Genomic DNA, 19,893 nt, shown 5'->3' on the forward strand with positions numbered 1-19,893 from the left:
CGTATTCTTTGCTGAGATGACTGTCTCTGTGCACAAGGGGAGAAAAGTGGATGTTGTTGACTTTGGCTTTTGTAAGGCGCTTGGTGCACAAGGGGAGAAAAGTGGATGTCATTGACTTTGGCTTTTGTAAGGCGCTTGGTGTGGTCTCCCACTGTGTGCTTGTAGCGAAACGAGGTGGGATATGGCTTGGATATTTGGACTTTAAGGTGGATGTAAAATTAACTGTGTCGTGAGACTCAGAAGGTTGTGATCAAAAGTAGTGCAAAGTCCAAATGACAGCTGGTTCTAAGTGCCCCTGCCAGGGGCCAGTACCTGGACGGTGGGATGGAGCGGGTGGATGGAGCGCACCATCAGCAAGCTTGCGTCTGGTGCTGAACTGGGGCTGGGGAGTGGTTGATGTACTGGAGGGCAGAGCTGCTCGTCAGAGGGGCTTTTGTGGGCTGGGGAAATGGGCTGTCGGGAATCTCATGCAGGTCAGCAGAGGGAAGGGGGAAGTCCCAGAGCTGGGATAGAATAGCCCCTTGCAGCGATACAGGCTGGGGTGACTGTCCAGAGAGCAGCTTTGCAGACGAGAACTTGGGAGTCCTTGTGAGCAACAGATTGAATGTGAGCACTCCAGAGATCCATTCCAACCTAAATGATTCAGTGACTTTTCATGATTCTAGAGGAGGCATCCAATAATAAAATGTATTTTTTCTTTTATTGAATCAAAGTCATGCCTTGGTCCAGAGCCCAATCTTCAGCACATGTGAGTAGGACTTGTACCACTGACTCCAAAGAGCAGGGCCTGGTTTCACTAGTCATGGTTTAGCCGGCTGCTTAAAGATGGATGTTCCCTCCCCACAGCCAATGCATTCTGCATTTTCACCTTCAGAGACCACAGGTGGGTTTTGATTTGTTCATCTGCAGAGATGTGGTTCCTGCATTCTCTGCTGGAAATACCCTTGGGGTGGGACAGTCCCACTCAGGGATGTCATCATGGGTGAAGAGCTGAGGCCATCGTTTCTTCTGCAACCTCAGCTGGGGAGGAACTGGGGGGTGCTGGGGGTGGGGGTGGAGGGCACTGCACATTCTTCCCCTCCAGTGTAAATCTTCTTGAGGCTAAACCAGCCAGGGCAGAGTCAGCAGTAGGACACAACAGGGAAACCCATGAAATGCAAGGGTATGCAGTCTGTTGCCTTCACCTTGAGGTCTGGGTAAGTCCTCTGTGCCGTGTGAGGTATCTGATTGACACATTTACATCCTTTCCCCCATGTGCAGAGTAACACATTGTCATGATAGTAGGTAGTTTCTTGAAGAGATGATACTATTTTTTCTCTTTGTTTATCTAAGAGATAGTGGGATTAGAGAGGCAACTAAAGCCGTGTGGGTCAGGAAAGCCACTTCCCATCCAGATCCTCTCTCCAAGGCCCTGGCAGTGCCCTGACCAACGGGTCACCTTCTCTTCTCCTTCCCCCCTTCCCCGCTGTCCCCATGACACACTGGTCCTGCTGTGCCTCCGTAGGAGAAGCAGCGTTCCTGCTTGGAGGTAAACCCCATCTCCATCGACGTAGCCATACAGCTTTGTGACTGCGCTGCGTACCAGGGGACATCGTACGGCTCTGGATGGTGCTACTGGGCGAGGGATGCGTCTTTCCTTCCATCCTCCCATGCCTCCCCTTGCTGGCAAAGCCAGATCTGCATCTGGTCTCCAAGCCCTTGGTGCCAGCTCAGAGAAAGCCATGTCCCTTCAGAGGCTCTGAGGGGTGTTGCTCCAACCCTGTCTTCTTGTTTGAGCCATCATTGAGGGAACGGGATGTAGGAGAGGGAGGACCCCCACAGAGAGAAAACCCACACGGCTTGTGCCTGCATCGACTCCGGTCCAAGTCTCTCCGGGGCGGAGGGATGCCAAGGCCCTGCCTGGTGGGGAATTGTACAGAGCTGGGAAAGAAAGGGCAAAAAACACAACGGGGGAAAGGGTGGGGAGGAAAAGACAAGCAAAGAAGTCTCTTGAAGTATTGTCTGGCCCTGGTCAGTTCCAGATGCTAATCTCTGATCACTGTACCATATTTTTTGTGAGAATTGGGATTTCTGCCTCAAAGGCGAGCAGGGACAATCTCCAGCATGTGAGGAATGCCAAGGGCTCTCGGGGGCAGCCAAAGCCCAGCATGGGGACTCGGGATGCAAACAGAAGAGCTCTTTGGTGATGAAGGAAGCGTTGGGCGTCGCTTGGAAAGATAATTGAAGGCCTTCGTGGGAGGTAACCCAACCCACTGAACAATGTGAAATGCTCCTTGTGGTTTCTCCCTACAAGCAGCTATATAGTTTCCTGTCCCCAAAACCCATGTCCTTTTTTCTCATCAGGCAGATAGATGTTATTCATGTGAAGATCTGCCTTCCTCCAGCAGAAGAGAGTGAGGTAAATGCAGAAGGGAATGAGGTCAGCGCTGCAGCAGCCCAGCTCTGTTTCCCAAGGCAAAGCTGACATCCATGGATGTCTAAAAAAATCCCACCCCTGGAGAGCTGCCAGTCTGCCTGAGGGCCCTGAGCTATTAACACGTGAAAACAAAGCCATGCCTTGTACTGCTGCTCCTTTTCTCATTGTGCTTCTGCATCCCATAAAGCAGGAAGGACTCTCGCAGGACTTGTGCCACGTCGCCGTGCCAGCTGCACCACGGCGGTCAGTGAAAAGTACGGCCCTGGTGGGAATGACACCCGGAGCAGAATAACGGTCGGAGTCGTAGCGGAGTGTGATAATCATGGTGTCAACATCAGAAAGGCAACAGCCTGGGGGCCAGGTCCTCATGTGCTAACAGTTGCCGTAACTCCTCAGTGCCAGTTGTGTTGGTCCTCAGTGCCAGTTGTGTCACCCAGCTCCAAACACAACCTGGCCAGCAGAAGAAGAGCTGGGGGAACCTCCACATGGCACACGCCGAGGAAGGACACCCTTGCTGCGTTAGCAAGGACACGGTCAGTGACGTACTTCTCTCTTCAGCAGAGGTGAGCCTGCACGTGGAGTACCGTTGGTCCTCTGGTACAAGGCAAACTGGAGTGGATCAAGGAGAGGATGACCACAACGGTTGGGGGAGTGGTGCACAGGACATACAAGGAAAGGCTGAGCGCTGGGTTTGTTCAGCCTCGGGGAGGGAAGGCTTGGCTCGCAGTGGTGGATCTAATTGATGTCTTCAAAGGCCTAATTGGATTGTAAAGAAGATGGATCCACAGTTTTCCGAGACACACACAGTGAAAGGATGAAGGGCAATGGACACAAACGCAACATGGGAAATTACAATGAAGTATTAGGAAAATGTTTTTATCATGGGGGTGATCAAGCATGGGGACAGCAGCCCAGAGAGGTGGGGGAAACTCCATCCCTGAAGGTGGTCATAACTGGCCTGGAGGGAGCCAGGAGAAACCTGATCTAGCTCTGATGTTGGCCTTGCTTTGAGCAGTGTGTTGGAGCTGACTTCCAAATGTTCCTTCCAACCTGAAGAAGTGTACAAGTCTATGAATACTATCAACCACTGCATCATGCAGCCAGGCAAAACCAGAACAAAAATTTCACAGAAGCAAAGCACAAACTCCAGGAAATTTTCACAGTGGATTTATTGATTGGACAAAAATGATCATAGACTTCCAGAATGGCTGAGGTGGTAAGGGACCTCTGAGGGTCATCTACTCCAATCCCCTGTGCTGAAAGCAGGGTCAGCTACAGCAGGTTACTCAGGACTGTGTCTTCTCGCATTTTAGATATCTCCAAGGACAGAAACTCCACAGTCTCTTTCAGCAACCTGGGTCAGTGATTAACCATCATCCCACAATAAAAAGTATTTTTCTTTTGTTTAAGTGGGATTTCCTGTATTTCAGTTTGTGCTCATTGACCTCTGTCCTGTCACTGGACACCACTGAGAAGAGCCTGGCTCCATCTTCTTTACTCCTCGTATCAGGGGTAAGATCCCACTGAGCCTTCTCTTCTCCAGGCTGCAAAGTCCCACCTCTCTCAGCCTTTCCTTATACTCGAGATGCTTCATTCCCTTCATCATCTTCATGGCCCTTTGTTGGACACTCTCCAGTATGTCCATCTCTCTCTCTATTGGAGAGTCCAGAACTGAACAGAGAGTACTCCACGTGTGGCCTCACCAGCACTGAATAAAGAGAAATGATCACCTTTTTGTAAATAAACACCTTCATTTTAAAAAAAAAAAAAACAACTTTTTTTTTTCCCCCCCCAAATGGAAGTTGCAAGCTGGATCCCAGATAAAAGCGTGACCATTTGTGAGGAAGTGAGGGAGGCTGTGAGGGCAAGAGAGGGATGCAGTGTAGTCTCTTAGATTCCCATGAAGAATTTCTAACCTTGGTTTCTTGCTGTGAATAAATCCTGCACATGCTTTCCAAATGTGAGTTGTGCACACTTTAGGATAAATGTTTATATGGCTACTGTTACGTTGCTTTGTGGTTTATGATGTTGAACTGGGAAGTGGTTCTCCAAGATCTGAGTAGATCTAATGGGAAATAATACATGTCAGAACATGCAAGCGTGGTTTGACAGAGACAGTTAAACCCCAGATGAATTGCAATTCTTCCACTTAGGTAGGAAAGGGGCATCTTCATACCTGGAATAACCCCAGAGAAGCCAACAGAGCACTGCCAGGTTTACATTTGGCTCCCTTGCTGCGTGGATGCTCTGGTTCTTGGCTGTGTCAACACGGGCAGCTTAACCCACTCCTGAACTCCAGAAAGCATCTCAAGGAATGGTGCATCCAGAGCTGAACATGTCTTGCTTACTTAGACTTGTCTTCCAGAGTTTTCAGATTTTTATATAGAGCTGAAACAGGCCACATTCAGACACATGTATTTGCTTACCCAGTTTGTCCCTGTGAAACTAGCCGAAGCTAGCCAGCTGTAGAGGGGCTGGCAGCCAGCTATAGGAGAGACTTTGCTGTTTCTGAAAACTCTCAGTCAATCAGTCACATGCTTTTTGCAATGTTGTACGATGAATACTTCATACGAACTAGCTACAGGGGGAACGCCATACAATAAATGTTGGCACCATTACCAACATTTGATATTTTTCTCTTGCAAATGATCTTTAAAACAAACTGCCCTGTACTTCCAGACTTTCTGAGCAAACAGGCTCAGACAGTAGTTATAATCTAGAGTTGCAGGAGAAGGAAATGGAGGGTAGAAGTGATTTCTCATCCTCCAGAAAATAAAAGGGGCAAAAAATGAATTAAGGCGGCTAATGTGGCTGTTCAAAGAGACCTTTTGCAAGTCTGCCATTGACAGCGAAGGAGGGATGTGAGCTAGGACAGTGCTGGGGTTGTGCCACAGGGAGATGTGGGAGATACCTGAGACCACGGGGCTTTGTTTTGCTGTAACCTCTCTATGCTTCTGGCACAAGGTAAAAGAGCTGCCAAATGCCAAGACCTTCACCAGCACTTTGCTTTCAGGAGCCAGAGTGTTTCTTTCTAAGGTGGTGGCATAGATGGTAACAAGAGAGATGAAGGCATATAGGTATGGTAAGACACGTTCCCATACGAGAAATGGTTGAAAGCAAGATTTGAGTGTCCTTCGATGGCCAATAAAATTGAGACAGCCCCATCACAGACTGCAGCTGTCCCAGGAGAGACCTGCAGATGAGAAGAACCCAGCAGAGCCCAAGGATGGTTAAAAATCTCTTCCCCTTCTCTTGAGGTTGATGTGAAGGAAGAGTAGCAGAAAACTTGGCATTCAGTGTGTGGGAAGCCGACTTGTATCTAAGTGGGAGGAAGAAGAGTTAATTGCTGAGTGGGAGGGAGGCAGAACTTCACACTGGGAGGTTTTACTTATTTTATGGGGCTTGCTCTGGGCTGTAGAGCTTTTATGGGTCTCTGAGGAAACATCTGAGCTGGCTAAAAGTTCTGCTGAGCTGGAAAGAGCACAAAAGTACAGTGAGCTGAAGATAAGAAAAAATACTTAACCCAATTTATATTTACCCTTTTTGTAATCCACACATTATTCATATGCCAATATTTGCTCTTTTGCCCCCACCCTCCACCAATAAAGCTTTAAAAGCACTGAAGTGTCAGAACTTTTTTTTTTAAAAAGAACACTGCAAAAGTCCCTGGAAATCTTAAACTGAAAAAAAAATGTTATATTCATAAACCCTGACATTTCCAGGGTGTTGGGGACAGGGACAGAAATCCCTCAAGGAATTAAAAGTCCTCAGCTTGGTTTGGGGTTTCAGCGGTTTCACTGTTTGGCCTGTGCTGAGAAGGCATCCCAAAATACACAGCTCCTGCTAACGCCACTGCCAGGGCACTGCTCCCTCACCCCTGTTTTAAAGACTCTTCTCAAATACATGAAGTAGAAGAAAGGGCCAAGAGTGGAAAGCCCGAAGACCTAACAGAGCCAGGACAATTCTGAGGCGGGTACCTACAGGTTGGAACCAGACCTTGGCTGGCCAGGATGAGTTTGTGTCTGCTCCGTACTGCCGGTACAGCACGGACTGGTACGGGGCAGCTCTAACCCTGTGCTTTTTCAAGCCCAATCACTTCTCTTTGCAATTGAGACATCCTACTCCAGGTCCAGATCTCCCTGCCCTCCTGGAAGCCACAGGGAAGTTTTCTGAAGTAAGCGGTTTCTACAACTGTAGCTCATTTTCCACTTTATAAACTCAATGCAGAAGTTGAATAGAATGCCATTGAAACACAGACCCACATTAAATACCCCGTTTGGCACTTCGAGGTGTTATAACAAACCCTTTAGACGTTCATGAAGCGCAGCGACCACCGGCAGAGCCCCAGCACCCTCATCTCTGTTAAGACTCAGTGGTTACCAAAGACATGATCTGAATTTAACATCTTCTGACAAGGAAATGCTGAACTATCTGAAAACTTTTGAAATGTGATGTTTCCTTCAGAGCAGCGGTGAGGAACACTTTCCTTGCTGACAGCTGAATAGGCCCAAGCCCTTGGGCAGTCCAGGTCCCTTAATGATATCCAGTAGTGTAATAATATGAGCATGGAGGGAAGTCAGATGGCTGGGGACCACGAGAATGGCATCACAGGTTGTAGCTGTTCCCTGGCCAACCCGGTTCACCCATGCCCTCCTTCAGAAATTCGAGCAGGAGACTCTGCTGTCATTTCCCTTGATCCGCTGGCTCTGCTCCTGCTCATGCCGCCCAGGGAGCTGCTGGCCTTCTCCACTGCCTTTGGACAGAAAGGGCAGAAAGAACAGTCCTGACTTTGCTCACACTTAAATTAGTCTCTAGTTTTATCCCAGTGGACCTGAGAGCAGAATTTAGACCAGACTAAATAGCTGTCAGCCTCAGTACTTTGGCTTTGTCTCCCATCATGAGCTGAGGAGAAGAGCAACAGATGGATGCAGAAACCAATTTTAAAAATAACTAAAATAGACTGAACCACAAAACCCAATGAATTTTGAAACTGCTAACTACTAAAAGTTCAAGAGATGAAAGTAGAAGAAACTGCAATTTATCTGATCCACACAGCTAAACCCAACTCCCAGCCATACACCAAGACCTTGCTGGGCAGGCATCTCCTCCCACCTAGCACCAGACCAAAGTTCACGGTGCTCTCAGCCTGAATCTTGAACTTCTCATCCATTTTCCTACACCCATATGACTAATGCACACACCACCAGCCATGAGTTTGTTGGGGCTTAAGGGACCTGCACCACCCCTCTAGGTTTCCTCAAAAATGCTGCCTTGTAGGGTCCCCATGCAACCCTTGCAAGTGGGTCGTGTCCCCAGATGCACGACTGTAGAGAGTCCCTAGGCATCCTGGAGCTGTATCCACTATTGTAAAACGTGACACTGATGCGGAAATTCAGAGACGCGGTGAAATGCTGGCTTTACGAAGTCAGCAAAAGTCAAAGGAAAATGTTTGTCTTCCTTCATGGGCATCCTGGAGCTGTATCCACTATGGTAAAACGTGACACTGATGCAGAAATTCAGAGACGCAGTGAAATGCTGGCTTTACGAAGTCAGCAAGAGTCAAAGGAAAATGTTTGTCTTCCTTCATCAAGCTGAGTGGCCTGTTTAGACCTGTGATGCCTTCTTCACATACTCTGCACCTGTGGTCACGGTACTGCCTGTGAAACATCTGCACCGGCTTGAGGTCCGCTGCCCGCAGCATCTCAGAGGCTGGCAGGACAGATGTCAGCGGCACACTGACAGCAACATTACTGTGATCGGGGACCTGGAGCGGTGACACGTTGCATTTCAGAAAACAAGAAGATTCAAGTTACAAATCTGCTGAAGGGTTGACTGGAATGGACCTAGAAAGGTTAGCTATTTCTCGTAATGTGTCATATTCTTTCCATCTGCAACAAGCTTTTATTGCCATTTCAGCAAAGTTTGGTTATTTCATTTCCAGTGTTTTTTCTTCCCCGTGATGCTCTCTGCTCTTCAGGAGTCTGACTAATAGTAGAAGTGCTACAATTCTTTCCGCTGTCTTACTCCTTGTATTTGCAGCCAAGTGTTGCCGATCCAGAAGGTTTACATAAGTATAACAAGCATCCAAATCTCCACACTGGACCCTAACCATTAGGGATTTCACTAATCGTTGCTAAAAAGATCCTTTTTGGGGACCCAGTTCTGCAAACAGTTATGTGCATGAACAACTTCCACAGATTTATTCACTCATGGGCATTTGCAGGATCAAATCATGAAATATTTGGTTTGCATTCAAGAAATTTCCCACTTAAACCCAGGAGTTACATCTTCATGGATGCAGGAAAAGGTTTTGGGTGATTCAAGATGAATATTTTGAACTCTTGTCAGGGATGAGAATCGATTCCTGGACAAGGAGGCAACAAGCACGTGGGAGATACTGACTTAGTTTAGAAGAGAGGTTGGAAAGAGAGAAGAGTTTAGCTAGCCCTTAGCCTTAGAGTGCGCTGTTTAATTATTGCAACGCACACAAAATCGCCAAGTGTGACACTGTACTTCTCACCCCAAAGATAGTTGTATCAATCAAGCCTTTTTTTAAACAGCAAATTTAGAGTTCTCTTCATTTCCATTCTCGGGTTGGAGCATTTTGCTTTCACAAGGTTTCCTCTGAGCTTGCAAAAGCTGGGCTCAAGAAATAGAATACCACTGGTACACTTCTGCTCCCTTGATTTCAGAAGTTACAGCGCAAGCAGAACACCAAACTCTGCAAGAATTGCCCTCAAAGAGGGCAAATTTGCCCTTAAGAGCTTAAGTGGTGCCTCTGGGCTGCATCTGGTGGTGTTGCAGAGCAGCTTGGTGTTGCTCTGCACTAATTGCATGTCACCCTTGTAGGGCTAGAGGTGCGTCTGTCTAAGTGCATCTATCACCCTCGTAGGGAGAAGAGGGGGTTTCAGTGCTTTCCCTCTTTGCTGCCTGCTCCTACAAGCAGGAATAGTCACATAAATGACAATTAAAATGAGCTTGAACTAGTGACTCCCTTCAAGCGCCATCCAGAGATTAAGCGATTTATGTTTTTACGGGCAGGATGCACTGCAAGCAGCCGGGCAGGTGTTACTCACATCCCAACAGGTAGCTGTCAGCACCGGAGCACAAGCTGAGCTGGTGCATTTTAGCCTAGCTTGTTAGCACTGGTTAGGCAGAGGTGACTAGAAAGGAGCTTTCTCCATCTCCCTTTCTTCATAATGCCAGCTTAGTGTTTAACTCCTTGTTAACCACTTCCTTAACGCTTGTTTCTGCACCCCCAGGCGCTCTGGATGGGTTGGATCGGCATGGTTTTCTGTGGCTTTGGGGAAAAATAGTTGGAGCTGCCTATAGTTAATGTCTTGATAGCAGCCACGTCTGACCTCGCGGGCGCATTTCCCACCTGGTACCAGATCGGCACTTCCCAAGCGGCGTTGCTGTAGCTAGGAGCACCCTGGTTCAGTCTGCTCTGACGGGGGCAAAGAGAGGAGCTATTTTTCAGTCCCTGCATTACAGCTGCCCGGGGCTGTGCTCTCACCAGGTGACTCGGTTGGAGCAGGAGCATGCTTTGGAAGTGAGAATCTGCCTTCCCCACGCACAACCTGCAAGGATTTGTACTGCAGACTGGTCTCAGGGAGCTCAGACCGGGCTCCTGCCAGGTGAAACCAGGGTGAGAGTGGTCCCTGGGGGCTCTTGTAGTGTGTGCCACCTCCTCATGGGCAGCCGGACCAGGATGGAGCCAGGCTGAAGAAAACCCCAAGGTGCTGAGTAGTGTGAGGTGGGTCCTCAGCACTGACCCACTCCACAGATCTGTTCCAATTGGGTTGCACTCCTCCAAAATCCATCTCGGTCACAAAGCGCAGAGTTTTGAAAATAGCTAAACATTCCTCGGAGTGATTATATACAGCAATAGGAAAGCTAGGAAATAATAACTAAAAAATAATCCTGCCCACAGAGAGTGGAGCTAGGAAATCTGGTTTGGATAAAGGCAGCACAGCCCTGAACTTTCACCCAGTTTCAAGCTGCACTTTCATGCAGTTCGAAGAAAAGTCTTCACCTTGCCTTCCTCCCACCTCCTCCAGAACCACTTCCACTCCTGGCAACCTCCTCTGGCTCTTCATTGCTCTGCTGCTTTCAAACCCCCTTGTAGCATCCCTGTGCAAGTGCGTGGCATTTGAGGATATTTCTGCCCCACTTTGAGATCTCAGAGCTACTGGTCTGAATTTTCCCTGTGGTGGCCTGATCTGCCCCAGCTGGGGATCATATGCTGGAGAAGAGCTAAAGCCTGTGGAAATGCTTTGACCACAAAAATTAGGGGGGGGGAAATCTTGCCCTTACTGAAGTTCATAGGAGACTTTCCATCACTTATGACTGGGCACAATTTCACCCCAAAGCACTGCTTGCCTTTAGCATCACTGTGAGGAATCAATGTGCAGCCACGAAGTTTTCAGTAGACTTCAAACCTGAAGTGGCCAAGAAATGCGTGCTAGTTATTGTGGAAGAAATCTGTCAACCTGATATTTATTTTAGAACAAATAAAAACATTTCCCTCCTTTCCCCGCACCCCAAATGGTTAAAACATTTCATTGGAAAGAAGTCAATACTCCCAAAGGATTTTTTCACGCAAACATGAATGCTCACCTGGTGTGGTGGTGGTCATGGCATTGCCCCAGACTTGGTTCTCCAGCATCTGCAGCACATCTGCTGGCACTGCCCAGCTGGCCGGATTTCCCATACAGCCAAAGAAGAGAAACTGGCACATTTATGGAAAGATTCAGCTCATCTTGAAGCAGGGGAGGGATCTAGCTCTGGGAAAACACCTGAGTGTTGGTGCCTACGTGCTTTCTAGAGGTTGGACTCCGTTGCTAAAACACAGGGTTCTCCCTGAGGTGCGATGGCGTATCTTGTGTGGTCCCTCGACACGACCCTGGCAGGCTGTGGGTCACCTGTAGGTCTTGTGTTGTACCTGCCAGCCCCACAGATTGCCTAATCTTAGACATCTACGCTTAAGCAAGGGAATAAAGATGAACTGCATGGCACTGTAGGCTCTGCTGGCTCCATGGGGTAGCTCTTTGCTTAAGGCTTTAAATGTTACCACAGGCACTTACATGGGGACACAACCATTTAGGTGCCCATATCTGGAGATAAATCCCAGTGTAGATGCCTAAATTGGTCAAAGGGCTCTTATCCCAAGGTTTCCTGCTGCTTCTATCACCCTATGCAGGCAGGTTACGTTGTGCGAAATTACTTTTAGGCAGCGATGTAGCAGATGGCTCAAGTTGGGTGAGATGAGTGCCTTTCGAGGAGACCTGAGGTCAAACTCTTTCTATACCTGGTCCTGATCCAGGTCTGGAGCAATGCATTCTACAAGGAGAAGGTAGCTCTTCTGGGGCACCTTGCCCTCAGCCCCTTTCCACAGCTGGGGAATGCAGCCTCAGGAGTTGGGAGCTAACCTGGGCATGGCCCCTCTTAGCAGCTACTGCCGGACCACCGCAAAGCCCACAACTGGCTTCTCTTTGGTCTATTTTTAATCTTAACTGTCACCCCAGAATCAGCTACGGTCGTAGCCTCCATGCTTGGGGGTCAGAGCTTGGCGATACGAAGTGAATGGCTTGGGATGCCAGAGGATGGCCATGCAGAAGGAGACTCGTGTTTATTATTTTAAAAGAGTTCATGCAGTCTGAGCAAAGCCAATAGGTTGTGGGGCCCTTTGAACTGTCAGGGTGGTGGACACAGGGTACCTGCCTCTGGGCGTTCGGTGCCGCTCTGAAACCCTACCACATGCCACGGATTCAGAAAGTCTCGTAATATTAGCAGAAGTAAGAGAACAAGGGGTCTGAGAAGCTGAAGTTCTGCCTGGCAGCACCACCAGTGCACGGGGAGCATTGCTGGGAATTTGGAAACCTGCACTATAGTGGGAGAAAAAGCATTTGTCGTGGCTTCATTGCATTTAGGGTATCGGATGTTTGGTGAGAATAAATACAGGATAAGTGAGCCTGTACTCATCGATAGCCCGGTGAGTGAAACCCAGAGACGTCCCGGCCGTCTCAAGCTGTTGCCTGCACAGGGTCACAGAGAGGGCACCGCCAATACCTTAGAAACCTCCACTTGTCAGAAGATAGCTTTTGAGATAGAGATGTTTTAAAAATAACGCCAAGGACAACAAACATGTTAAGGCTGAAGGACAAATTGCCAGATGACTGCAGACACAGGGTTTCTCTTTTATTTCAGAATCCAAATGCCGTAAGGTTTGTTACCAGTTTCAGACTTCAATTATTTGATTTTTTTCTTGACTGGAAAGGAATGATGAAAAACAAGAAATTAGTAATAATGTTCTACATCTGTTTGGCAAACAATTTCTCCTTCTTGCTTTAAGCGTGTTCAGCAGCTCTAATCTCTGCTGATCTGAGAATATTTAGTGAGCAGCAAAGGCGAAATACATTGACTTCTAAATAACTACATTAAAATTGCAATGAGAAAAACAGAAAGAGCGAAAACTTCAAAGTTCTTATTCTTGTATGGCTTGGCACATCACTCTTTATTTATTATCTGTACTGGTGTAGTGCCTGCATCAGGGAGCGGTAACCCGCTGTGCTTTGGAAAGTGGCTGACAAAGAGTCCCTGCCCCATGGACCTGACAAGCAAAGTCAGAGGAACTGCAGGGAGTGTAAAACTGGTAGAATTCAAGTGACGCATAACTGGGAGAAAGATAAGCTTTAGGTCAAGCCTGCGGAGAAGAAAGAGGAGAATCTTTGTTTTCAAATGACAAAACTGTAGGAAATGGGATACAGTGGAAGTTGTTTTCAACGCTGATTTTCTATATCACATTAAACAATAACTTTTGTTCTCGACATCTTTTTCTACTCTGGTGGTGGTTTCCTTTTGGAAGCAAATTGCTCAACTGGTTTACGGTCCAAGGGCTCGTTTGTCAGATGAATGATGCATGCACAGAAGGGCTGAGTGGGAGAGGCTCCTCCAGCCCCAGAAGGACTGTCAGGATCCGACATTCTTTTCTGACCAGAAAAGAAGAAATGTTGAAGCCCTGGAAAAAAAAAGTTATGCACAGCAAATCCAAAGGAAATGAGCATTTCAGACTGGGTGAGCGGATTCTCTATTTTCCAAATGTTTATTTTGATTTTGACCTTTTAAATATGTTTCCAAATGTTTTTTCTTCTCAAATAACTTACCAAACCTTTTAAAAGAAAATGCCATTTCAAATGTTACAAAGCGAATCCTTGGGATGCCGGAGTGTCCAAATATTCCAACTATCCCCAACTTTTCTCTCCATACTGGGACATCCACGGGTGTGAGAGCTTTGTGCAGCGGCAGCAACTTGGTGCGGCGTGGGGATGGCTGGAGGCAGGGAGCGGCAGGGGTTTGCCCATGGCATGGCTCCCGTGGCTGATGCTGGTTGTTCCTGCAGAGGCCAGCCCCAAAAGCACCCACACCCCCTACCTGAGTGGTCTCCCACTCCATGCAGAAGGTATGCGTGAGTGAAGTTTTCACCCAAAGCCATATGTACTCGTCTTCTTCCAGCGGCTGTGTGTCAGCGGTGACAGCTGGAGATGCTTATGGTCCTCAACAGTCCCGTTTCGGTCCAGTTTGCTTCTGACCACATCAACCCTTCTTAAAAGGCAGGTGTTGCCTCCTGTTCCTTTCAGCCATGACCCACATATTCACTCAGCGTAGAGGTGGGGGCTTTTCTGCTCTCTGCTTAAGCTGCCTGCCACTGTATAATTTGGGAGAAAATTGGCGAGAGGTGATCCGGCAGCCAGCAGGACCGTGTGGAGCTGCCGTGGAAAGGTTCTTGGTTCTTGGGGAAAAGTGATTGTCTGATGGATTTTAATGATACAAAAGACTTTCTGAACTGATCCTAGGATAGGATTCCTTAGCTTTAGGATTGCATCTCAGACTGATATTTAAAACAATTTCATCAGTTTTATCCACCTGCCTATCAGAAACAATGATTCTCCAGCTCGCCTGCTCTGAAGCACAGTTCATGACAGCCTGCAAGCCCTCAGCTGAGTGGCATCACATCCCCAGCACCTTCCAGGCATCCCAGATCTGAGTTCCCAGAACCTCTCTCCCTAAATCCTTCCAAGTTGGGCTCTCTTACTCAGAGGTTTTGGCTGCCACAGGGCATTTATGGCTTGAACTTTGATGGAGCCTGAGTTCTGCTATCAATCAAAGGAATATTTTACTGCCACTAGAGGAAAAAAAAAATAAAAAATAAAAAATGAGAGGATGGCTTGTAAAGTTTGGGAAGTTTTATGACTTGGAAAGCAAGCATAAATATTTAAGGAGAGCCCACCCAGTCTTTATCGTAATAGCCCACCTTTCTGAACTGGAAAGGACAATAATGACAGAATGAATCCTGTCAAGAGCTACTGGCTCAGAGGTGTTTAAACCCGTGTCATCAACCGAGTGAAATCTTGGACTTCAGTCATTTCCGTGCCAGAAAGACTAAGCCTATCTCTGCAAGTTAATGGGAGAAACTCAAGTCTGCCAAAAGAGGATGAATCTTTATGGCAATCAGCAGTTTTGTAGCTCATTATCTCTTCCTTTCAATCCATAAGACTGTTTTCCCCATAAATATTTCAACATCCAGGAGAATGTGCTGGGAAGCCAGAAGCACAGCATGCATTCAAACCTGCTCTCATAAATTTGTCTCGCACTGAAGCTGTCCTGAAGCCTGACCCAGCTGTGAGTTCATCTTTCACAAGCTGGAAGAAGAGGAGGAGAGCTACCCACCTTGCTCCTTGTAACCCCCCTGCCTTAACCATCCAGGCTGACGCACAGAGGTGGAGGGTAAACGTGGCTCCCATCCCTCCATCCGGACAGCAGAAGTGAAGCCAGGCATTTGCGTGTTGCTGCTCGTGGCAAGTGGAAATAATACCGCACACTTTCACGTTCTCTTGGCACAGCCACTGAGGAGCAACTGTCTCAAACCGACTACTTCAGATGCTCAGAAACAAGCTCTGCGGGGGGAAGGCCAGCACATTTTTGCATGAAAAGAATAGCTGAGCTTGCTACCTTTCCCTGCAATGGATACACTGCTCCTGATCATCACTTATAGTTGTTAAACACATCGACTTAAGATGCATCAAGGGACATTCTGTATGTTTTATAGCTCTTCAGAATATTCTTTCTCCCATTTACTTCTTTGCTCAGACATTCTTTATTATGCTTGCCTTTCTTTGCACAAATATCTGAGTTTCTTCTCTGATCTTGTGGTTTGGCCCTGAGCTCCTGTTTTGTCCATGTATTCCTCTCAACCTTTATACTCTGTTTATCCAGTTGCTCCTATCTCTTCTTGTTTTTCATCTTATTCAGTAAGTCTTTCATGGATGCATACATACGTTCAACCAATTGCTCTTGCTTTTTGTGGTTTAAGATTCAGCTTGAGTCTTTCAAAGCAGAAGGTCCTACACACAGAAAAGATCTGACAGGTACCTAGGAGTTACTACAGCACTCGGTGGTAGGAGGCTGTCTAGATCTGGAAACTGAATGTTGAAAATACCGCCCTTGGAGGATGCCTTGCTTGGCTTTCTGTCAGTCTGGGATCCATTCCTGGGATACCCAGCCCTCTAAACACTGTGTGTAGGGGCAGTCTGAAAGCCAAACCCACCTTGGGCCTCAGATCAACTGGTTATGGGAACTGGTTTTCTTCACCTGTGCTAAACCGCCCGGACTATGCTGAAGTTGGTGCAGCCGTATGAACTTTTGTCTGGGAGTTGACTGATAAGTGTCTTTCTTACTGAGTTATTTTGGACTATCACTTATTCTACAGGGCAAAAGGCCTCTTTTTTTCCAGGAAACATCGCCCCTGTTCCTTCTGCCATTTTTTTGCCACAGAACTGGTAGACTACCAGAGATGTATAACACCAACCAGAAACATCAAGAGAGAGGCAGCAGAGTTGCCTGTTAATGACGAGGCAGGGGAATGCAGTGTGGCTGGAGGGGGACACAACGTACGGTCAGCAAAAAATGCAAGGGATACACGAGGAAGATTCAGAGAAGGTTCAAAAAAATCCCTGACATCCATGTTGACCCCACAGGGGCTTTTGGATCCATTCCTGCATGGGCTGGAGGCCAGTAGGATGCACAGAGCACGTGGCATAGTACGTGGCAGCCGTGATTTAACAGTGATTGCAGAGAAAATTAAGCTGCTAATAGGCAACGTAATGATGTGCATCAGGGCACAGGGCTTGGGATTTTGGTCAGATACTGAGCATGAAGTGGCCTGGCCCCAGGAACAACGGTGCTAATGCACCCCTGCCCCCTGCACCTGGGGATGAGGAGCTGGTGACCAGGATGGAGATGAACCTGTGCCAACGAGATGCCTCCATTGCTCATATGAGGTCTCGTTGGCTGCCCCCATGGAGGGGACAACCCCTCTGCTCCGGGTCTGCCTCCAAAGGGGGAAGATAAATCCTGTCCCTGGTATGTTGGGAATCAGATGGTCATCCCCAGCCCAGTTTTAGGGCCAGGACATCATTCTGTGCTGCTCTCCACCTTGTCCCACACCTTTAGGTCCCACACCGTAGGGCAGAAAGGGGAAGGCAAAGCAAGAGCACCCGGGGAGGAGGGTCAGGGTTTGCCTCTGACTTTCAGAGGCACAGGAGAACAGAGGGACAGTAGCTGTCTGAAAGCCACACAGGGATTATTCCTGCATCACTCCAGATCCAAAGCTGCAGCTACAAACTTGTGAGCTCTACAGAGGTTAAAAACAGTCTGGGGCATGGTGGGGAGCAGTGAGTATAAAGCTATGGTGTGCCCGTGCCCCAACACAAGCTTGCAGAACAGACTGAAGGGCTACTAGCAAACGCAGGTAAATGAGAGCGGTCTGCAGGCTGCCTTGTTTTCACCAGTTTTAGATCAAGCCAGGCCAGCAATGGGAATGGCAAGGACAGAAAGAATGATGCATCTCCTTTTAACACTTTCCTATTCAATTTTATGGAGAACCCAGTTTTGCTGGATGGATAGCAGGGTGTCAGCACGGGGCACAGGGCCATAACAACACATGGTGGTTTCGAATGTGCTTGTGGCAAGACTGGTCTGACCTCAGCTTGCAACCTGCTGTCCAGTATCCTGGTTTGAAGACATACAGCTCTTTGGATGCCAAGTGCTGTATCCAACGTTGTTCCCCAGGCCAGACAAGGAGCCAGCCCTGGTTTGCATCTGTCTTTGGCCGTTTCCATGCTGTCTGAATTCATACACATCCGTGTTTATATTATCAGGCTGTTTGTTTGCTCCATGCCTCTTGCGTTTCATATTTATAGATCAAAAATACATCTTTTTTTCATATGAGAAATGTTGTTTGGAAAACTGACCAAAGTAACAGAGGCCTGTGAGGCCATGGAGGGGAAAAACGTCTCCAGAAGCAGCTGAATAGAAGTGAAAGCCAAAACCACTTCTCCTTGAGAAGTTGATTATAGTTAGTAGAGAGTTAGTTCAGTCCTGGGCTGTTTATGACCACACCTAATCATAACAACCTTCTTCACTGCTTTTGGACAGCTCTTGTAACATCCCTGAGCATTTTCCCATTGTTCAGGTTTACAACTACTGGTCAACAGCTTGAGGTCATATTTGTATATATAACACCAGAAAAACAATAAACCACTCATGGATTTGGTGGTCACATCCCTGTTACCATTACATTTTCTTCTCCTTGCTGTTTTTTCCAAACCTCAAGGACGAGCAAGTGTTTCCCAAGGTCTGGAAGAGACGATACAGTGACCTGTTGGCACAAAACGAGGGGCAGGAATTGCATTGGATGTGACAGTAAGAGGTGGTGGGGTGGCAATTGATGTGGATTTCTACACATTCAGTTCAGTATATGGAGAACAAGCTCTCAAAGTTACTCTGAAAGCCTGTTTAAGCTGTTATTCATTAAGACCAGCAATTCATTTTACTAGATCGGTCCATGCTCTCTTTTCTACATCGCAAGGTCTTTTCGTGCCAGGATTTAGCTCTTATGGGAACTTAATGCCTAGAAAGAGCGCGCTGGGATTGTATATAGTGAGGCTGTGAATGCTGGGTCAGGACTTAAAGTCACAGCTTAATTTAAAGACAGATTTGAGCCAGGTCTTAGCTGCAGCCAACAGCACCTGGCAGAGGAATGACACAGGAATATTGCAGGAGGGGAAACCAGGGTTTCTTGGACAAGGGAGAGGTGGAGGGTGTTTATACCATCCAACTTTGGGCATCTGGCCCAGAGACAAGACAAGTCTCGACAGAGTTTCCAGAAGACAATCAAGACTGCCCTGATGCCTCACTTAATACCACCATCTGTCCTCGTACAAGGTATCCCTAAAGCCATGTCACTGATATGGGAATTATCCCTGCAATAAAGGATCAGGGTAAGTGAAGGAAATCTTGGATCCCAATAACATCATTCACCCTTTGGCACCACTTTTTACCTGTCAGGAGGCAATGCGTGCTGAGCTCAGTGTGGCTTGTGACTCGGATAAGGTAAAACCCTTTATCTAAGAGTTGTTTTCTGTACTGTCAAGTACGGAGCAGCTCTATGGTGACCAGCCGTGCGTGGATTTGGGAGACAGAGTGAAAAAATGGGCAGGCTGGACTGGATAGACCCTGCACAGTGTGCAAGGGCAAATGCCCAGGAGAGCTCAGGGGTGCTGGGCAGATGGGTGAGAGCCAGAGTCGAGGGGCAAGAGGACCAGTGTTACACAGTGGGGATGTTTTTGCAATTCACTCCATTTTATAGCATTCAATCACCAGTCAGAATTCAAAGTTAGTTACCGTGCTCCAGACCTCGCCAAGCAGATATGTGTTGAGCTTTCATGCATTACAAGGTCAGATCTGGCTTTTTTGTTCACCACAAGCAACATGCCGGTGCCCATGCTGAAGGGATGGTCTGCAGAGGATAGCACTGCCTCACTCTGCTTTCATTCCTTTCCAGACCTTGATTTTTCACAAATTTCTACAAGCAGTGATAGTCCTCACATGCACCAACAGGGCAATGAGCAAAGGAACCTCGGGACTGACCAGGAGTCCTGCCAGGGGTGAAGAAAATGAACCACTGTGGCTCCAAAATTTGGGAGGGCTGTGTCAAACAGATGGCTGTGGTAAACAGAAATTTCCAAACCTTGGTAAAACACTTTCCTTTTTATTACACAGATGGAATTACGGGGAACTTACTGTGCTTGGTAATTGATCAAGCTGTTTAAAATAGTAAGAGAAAACATCAGTTGCAATGCCAGTGAAAAACATTTACAAAAGTGCTGATGAATATGATTTTAATCTCATATAAAATTGTGGTGAGAAAAAGGAAATTTCTATTGGATGCTCTCCACAGTAAACCTTACTTTTCGGTTGGTATTAATCGTCCCTGAATAGCTTCAGGTCTGATTATATTTTACAATAGTATGGAAAGGCACACCAGGCCAATCATGCACTGTGCTTTGTCCAGGCAGCTCTTCACATGAGAGGAGAACAGGAAATTAACACTGGGAAAATAACAAAACATTCCTGAT

Source organism: Cariama cristata, unplaced genomic scaffold (genome assembly GCF_000690535.1).
Source record: "Cariama cristata isolate BGI_N322 unplaced genomic scaffold, ASM69053v1 scaffold5150, whole genome shotgun sequence".
NCBI lineage: Eukaryota > Metazoa > Chordata > Aves > Cariamiformes > Cariamidae > Cariama > Cariama cristata.